The sequence below is a fragment of the Scomber scombrus genome, chromosome 2 (assembly GCF_963691925.1).
Source record: "Scomber scombrus chromosome 2, fScoSco1.1, whole genome shotgun sequence".
Taxonomy (NCBI): Eukaryota; Metazoa; Chordata; class Actinopteri; order Scombriformes; family Scombridae; genus Scomber; species Scomber scombrus.
Window position 1 is genome coordinate 9,036,561 of NC_084971.1, and position 5,974 is coordinate 9,042,534.

Below are 5,974 nucleotides of genomic sequence, written 5' to 3' on the forward strand. Positions count from 1 at the left end.
CCCTGAAGTGATAAAGGTAGAAAAATCCATCTCTTTATATCCTCTCTAATCGCTTTTAAAATGTTAGGGCCATCTAGCTAATTGGAAATCTGATATTTATTATTGTTTTAGTCATAGTACTAGCATTTTTCAGCCTTGACTCAAGATTCTAAATATTTATTGCACAGTTGAAACCAGCCAATGCCTCCTAATGTAAGATTGCTTGCAAGCCAGATCAGTAATAGTGAGTCTACGTTTTTTTGGGTCGAGCATGTGTTGCGTTTCTAAAATCTTTAGGTCAGTCATTAGATTTCTTTTTTGTCTAGCATTTTCTTCTTTTTTTGCATGAAAAATCTGATTATCCACCCTCTGCATGTAGCTTTTAAAGCTTCGCATACTATTAGGATAGATGGGCATGAGTTTGGTTAATGGCAGTATACTCAGACATTTTCTCTCTTGGAGATAAATTCTTCATCTTTCAAAAGAAAATGATTGAATCTCCTTTGTTTCGTCTTGTGTATATTGACTAGAGGAGAAAAAAATAACTGACAGAGGTACATGGTCAGATAGAATAATACTACGAAACTGAAAATCTAACACATTCTCCATTAGAGCTTTTAAGTCTATTCGTAAATATAAATGATATGCTTTGGAATAAAAGGTATATTTGTGGGTGTTGGGGTTAAATGAAAGCAGCAGGGAGAGCTCCATCTGATGGAAGGAGATGGCTTGAGCGGTTTACAGGTGGGTCACAGACCATATTTAAATGCACGAATGTTAACAATGATGCATTTCTGATTTTGTAAGGAACCTGAGACTATAATGTATCTCCTATCCTTGTCAGCTATTTGTTTTATTAATCTAAAAGAAATTCTCTTTGTGATGCTGACACCTCTGCTCTGCTGCCTGGGGCTGAGAATACTTGTCCAACCCATCTCGGTTTTAATTTAGGCATTTCAGCCTTTTTAAGGTGTACCTTTTGTAGTATTGCCACATCGCATGCTAATGATTTTAAATGTGAGATGATCTTATAGCATTTGACTTTATTTGAAATCCCATTTATGTTCCAAGATATCAATTTTATTGTTTTAGGACTCATATGTATTCAAACCGAATATATATTCATTAGTGTAGAGAACTTTGCCTGAGAGAATAAAATGTATATTCTGTACTAAGGGGTGGGAGTAGAGGGTTACACATAACAAACAAATAACATGCAAGATGCCACAAGGCAAAACCCCCCACAGAACACACTGAACAAAACAGGAGACTGATACCATATCCGTTTCTTATGTGTGAGCAAACACTAATGGGTGCAGTTATCTGCAATATTCAGACCTTTTTAAGGCAGGTGGGTCATTCAGCTCTGAGCTTGGCAAAGGCACTGCCAAGCTTGGAGCAAAACTTCACACTAGCGGCCCACCCATTCAGTCGCACTGGCAGTTTAACTAACTTCAACCAACCTGGAGCTTGAACATTATTGAACCAAAGCGAGCACACTGAGAAGAAAGGAAACACAGAAACAATTGAACAATGATAGAGAACAGTAATAAAAATATATTAATTGCACCATTTTGTTCATATACTGAACCTGCCTCAACATGACTGTTCATTTTAATTAAACTCAGAATTGTCCAGCAGTGTCCTGCAGCTTATTAAGTTAACAAAAATCAATGATTCACATCAGTATGCCAGTGTTCTTCTGGAGTGCCTCAAAGTTATCCAAAAATATGGAAGGTGTTTTTTCAATTCTTTGGTCACCCCTTGGATGTGTCTTTGTTTCCATCAATGATAATGATGAGTCTTGTTGGGTAAAGAATGTCAATAATCTGTGCCACAATTTTTTCCTGATATCTGCTGGTTTTCTTTGGAGCTCCACAAGTAAATCCTAGTGGATGTAAAATGGCTTTCCTTTCCAGGTCGAGCTTTTCTTACTTGTCGCTCCTAGGATGCTTTGCCAGTCATCTCACTGTAATAGTCGTAGGAGATAGGGTCACAGTGGTGCTTGAGGGTCGGGGTGAGGATAGAGGCTGTGATGTTTTCTCTCCATCTTGGGTATCGGATCAGTGGGCTTCAGATCCAGGATATACCCTAGAATTGCCATCACCTCCTTTTGGTCACTCATCTCCAGCAGGCCTCCCTCCAAGCCCATCAGCACTAAGTTATTTCTTATCATGCATTATCATGGTTTTCAAGTAATCCACATCTTTGGTAAATTCTCATCTAAAACTGGCACTCCATGTAGGGCTGATAACACCACTGATCTGGGAAATTTCAAAAATCGCTCAAATAATACTGCAGCTTGCCTCCTGCGTATGTAGGCAGTAGTGGCATTATAAACAGCAGAATTTAACTGCATAACTGCTACTAGCGGAAAAACACCTGTAAATAGTTATTTATGCTGAATTAACCACTGGTAGTCAAGGCTGATGTTGTTTCCTTTGTTCCAGAAACGGGTCACTTTATAGGGGTGTGATGAATCAGGGAAGGACATGTCATGACTGATAAGACCCACTCAGAAAGTGAATGTTGATGTCTGTGTCATCGTTTCCAGAAGTATCTTTCTGCCCATTCAGACTAAAATGCAGCCCAGAGTTTTCAAACTAAAACATAGCCTGCAGTGTTTTTAAATGTCTCCAATTAAGGGGTTCAAAAACACTCAAGAAATGTGGACACCAGGCGTCAACATAGGGAAAGTTAAAATGAAAATGAAATAGTGTGGATTTGGCCTCATATTGATTATGTTTATTATTCACCCATCTGTGGGAGACCGTACAAAAATACAATCCATTAATTGAATTTAAAAATGCGAAGGCAGGTAGACTATCTGAATACATGAAGATGAATTCACATTTAAAATGTTCTTGGCATAATGTTTTAGAAACACAACAATCCACTACAGACTTTATCAGTTTGTTGACCAATGTATGTTCTACCTGACATGGATTTCAGCACTTTTTGGAGAGGGTTAGATTCACATCATTGGGTTGCAAGAAAGGAGAGGAAACGTCTGTGAAATGTAAATTTAGCTTGTTAAGAGTTTGCTAACATTAGCTACTCAGTAAATTTCCTCCAATATTTTCATGACACACGATACGGTATACATAACATTCTAATGTTAGCATTACAGGATAGTACAAATGATAGGTAGAAACCTACATTATTTGTACAAAGCTAACATAACTCACCCTCCATCATGAAAAACTCATGAACATGCACTCCATGTCCTGCTTTGTCCTGCAATACCATGCTCATCTGAGTGAAATAACAAGGTTTTAGGGAGTTTTTAAGTTTATCCCTCTGTTTAATTACCTTTGCCACTGAAGCAGCTGGGTAATGCCAGATATCATTACCTCACCTTTCTCACAATCACTCAATCCCTCTCTCACAAAGAGATCTATCCACAATCAGCACCACTGGCCCTCATCATTCGTAGCCTCCAGCTGCAAAGGTCAAAGGCAGCTGTGATCCAGGCAGCCATCCCACGATAGGTGCCTTCCTCTTCGCTTGGCAGGCTCCATATTGATTTGATTAGTTGCTAATTAAAACTTGGCAGGCTGGGCCGGGCACAAAGGAGATCGCTCAATTAGTGGGGTGTCAGAGAATCTAATTGTCTCCCTTTCACCCTCTCACTCTGTCTTTCTCCCTCTGCCTTCCTGCTCTATCACACATCTCCATTCTGTTTAATGAGTATAAAGGATGAGTGAAAAGGGAGGGAGGATAACTCTCTGAGGAAAGCAACTAAGCACGCTCAAGGAGCTAAAAGCATCCAGCCCTGTAATCCTTAAACTAATCTTTGCTTAAAGATGCAGTTTGTAAGTTGTAAAGAAAGCGCCGCCTGCCAGTGGACATTTGTTTGGGCATGTTGCCTCCAGCACACTTTGATGCCTGCTACCTTCTCTTCTTTTGGCAAGACAACCGAGTAACACAAAAGCTGTTGCAGTTTTAGTGGTGTGCCTCTGGGATAAGGAGTTATGTGCTTCAAGATCCTCTCTTTGTGTCTGTCAAGACACCAGATTTTCAAAGTGCTGTAGACGGGAATAGTGTTCTATTATGAAGGCTGTTATCACAGAGGAGTTTCTTGTGTTGATCCTGCTCATTTCATGATGACATTTGAGATATTTTTCTAAACTTACATCTTGCAAACTGCATCTTTGAGGAAGTATCTCTGTTAGAATAACAAACGTCTGCTCCAGGTAGTGATGCAATGCTTGAAGCAGACTACTCGACACTGTATCAAACCTTTAAAAGTATTGCAACAATATGTTTCAATGCCTCACTTCACCACATCAAAAATCATGTGATCACCCCAAACAAGGCCTCATTACGTCACGCTTGTATCAGAGATGTGTGGGGTTGGTTTGGATACAGGGTGTGCTTCTCAATCTGCCACGAAAACCAATCTAAAAGCGGGGCTGTAGTCTCTGTTTAAAGGTTATCTGTTTTAATAACATAGGCTTTACTGAACAAATAATAAAGAAGGCAGTAAAAGCACTTATAATCTAACTGGTTCATCTAGGTCTCAAATTTAATTCAGCTATGAAAGTGCAATACCATTAGTCGCCCAGCAGATGTCGCTATTTTGGCTGTATCAAATACTTCGAAACCGAACCATTTTCAATGTAATTGTTACATATTGATTCAGTGCATCAGAAAGCTTCGTATCCCCCATCACTAGCTCCAGATTGGGGTTGGACGTATTCCTTGCTGCAGAATTCATTCTTTTACTTAAATGACTGACTATCTGCTCTCTTAAAGCCTACAGAGAGGAGATGACAAGAGAAGGAGTTAAAGTCTGTGATAACATTTGTGGCTGCAGTTGGTACGGGTGGAACGTTTTAGCATGTATAGGCTCCATTGACTTTTAAAATATGCGTCCTCTAATTTGTTCATTTTGTAAACCACACACAGTCAAATATAAGATGCAGAGAAGAAAACAAGAGGCACTTATAACCGGGACCATTTGTTTATGTTGTTATCAGTTAGCGGCAGGAATCTTGGCTTTTCTGATTCCTCTTTGCTTCTAGTGACTCCCCGTCTTCAGTATCAGCTCCCACATGGGCCTCGGCTTTTCAGTCAGCTCCCCACCAGCTTAACAGGGAAGTCATCATTGTTAAAATGTATTTAAATATTGTATGCGACCCTAATACATGTTGACATATGTAGGCCCACACTCATTCACAGGTGGTGACTTCTATCGGAAGCAGTGCCGTTAGATGGATGGATAAGGAGAAATTCTAGGGATGATGTTAAAAGAGTTAGACTCAGAGAGCAAAATAATTATATTTCTCGTTTATGTAAAATAAGAATTTTATTTTGCTCACTTTATAAGCCTGTAAGGCTGCAAATGAAGATCACCTCCCAAACTCACACCCACATACCCACACACAACAGCTTTCCTAAATGTCCGTATTGTAAGCTTGGCTGTCATCATTCCCCTGCTTCTGGCAAACTGGACAGGGTCTGCATTCATTAGTCAACTTCATACTCTTATATAATATTAACAAGCAGCAGTTAATGTGACTGCAGAGACCGAGCTCTTCCAGTGAAGACTGGTCGGGGCCCTGACTGCAGGAGAGCTGGCTAACCTCGAACCTGATTGACTGTAGCTTTTATGCCGTTCCTCCATTTACAGTATGGCAGTGCAAGCTAAAATGTCAGCATTTGCCAGCTGCGGGTGCCAGTGGCAATCGCTCATAGACTGGCACTGATTAGCTTTGAATAAGCCTGAATGGCAACCTGGACTGTGGTGTACATAGTAGGCTATTGTCTGATGGCTGGATGCACACTAGGAGGATATCCCCTTGACATGCATGGATAATGTGAACAGATTAGTCCTATCATTCATACAAAGAGACTCCTACAGATTATGCTACTGCCATGTAGAGCTAAGGGCAATATACAGATTCTGTCATTTGAGACTATCAGGCATTCTAGTTCATATTGAGATGTAGCATACATGAAATGTTTTTGCATCTTAAAGGCCCTATAAATA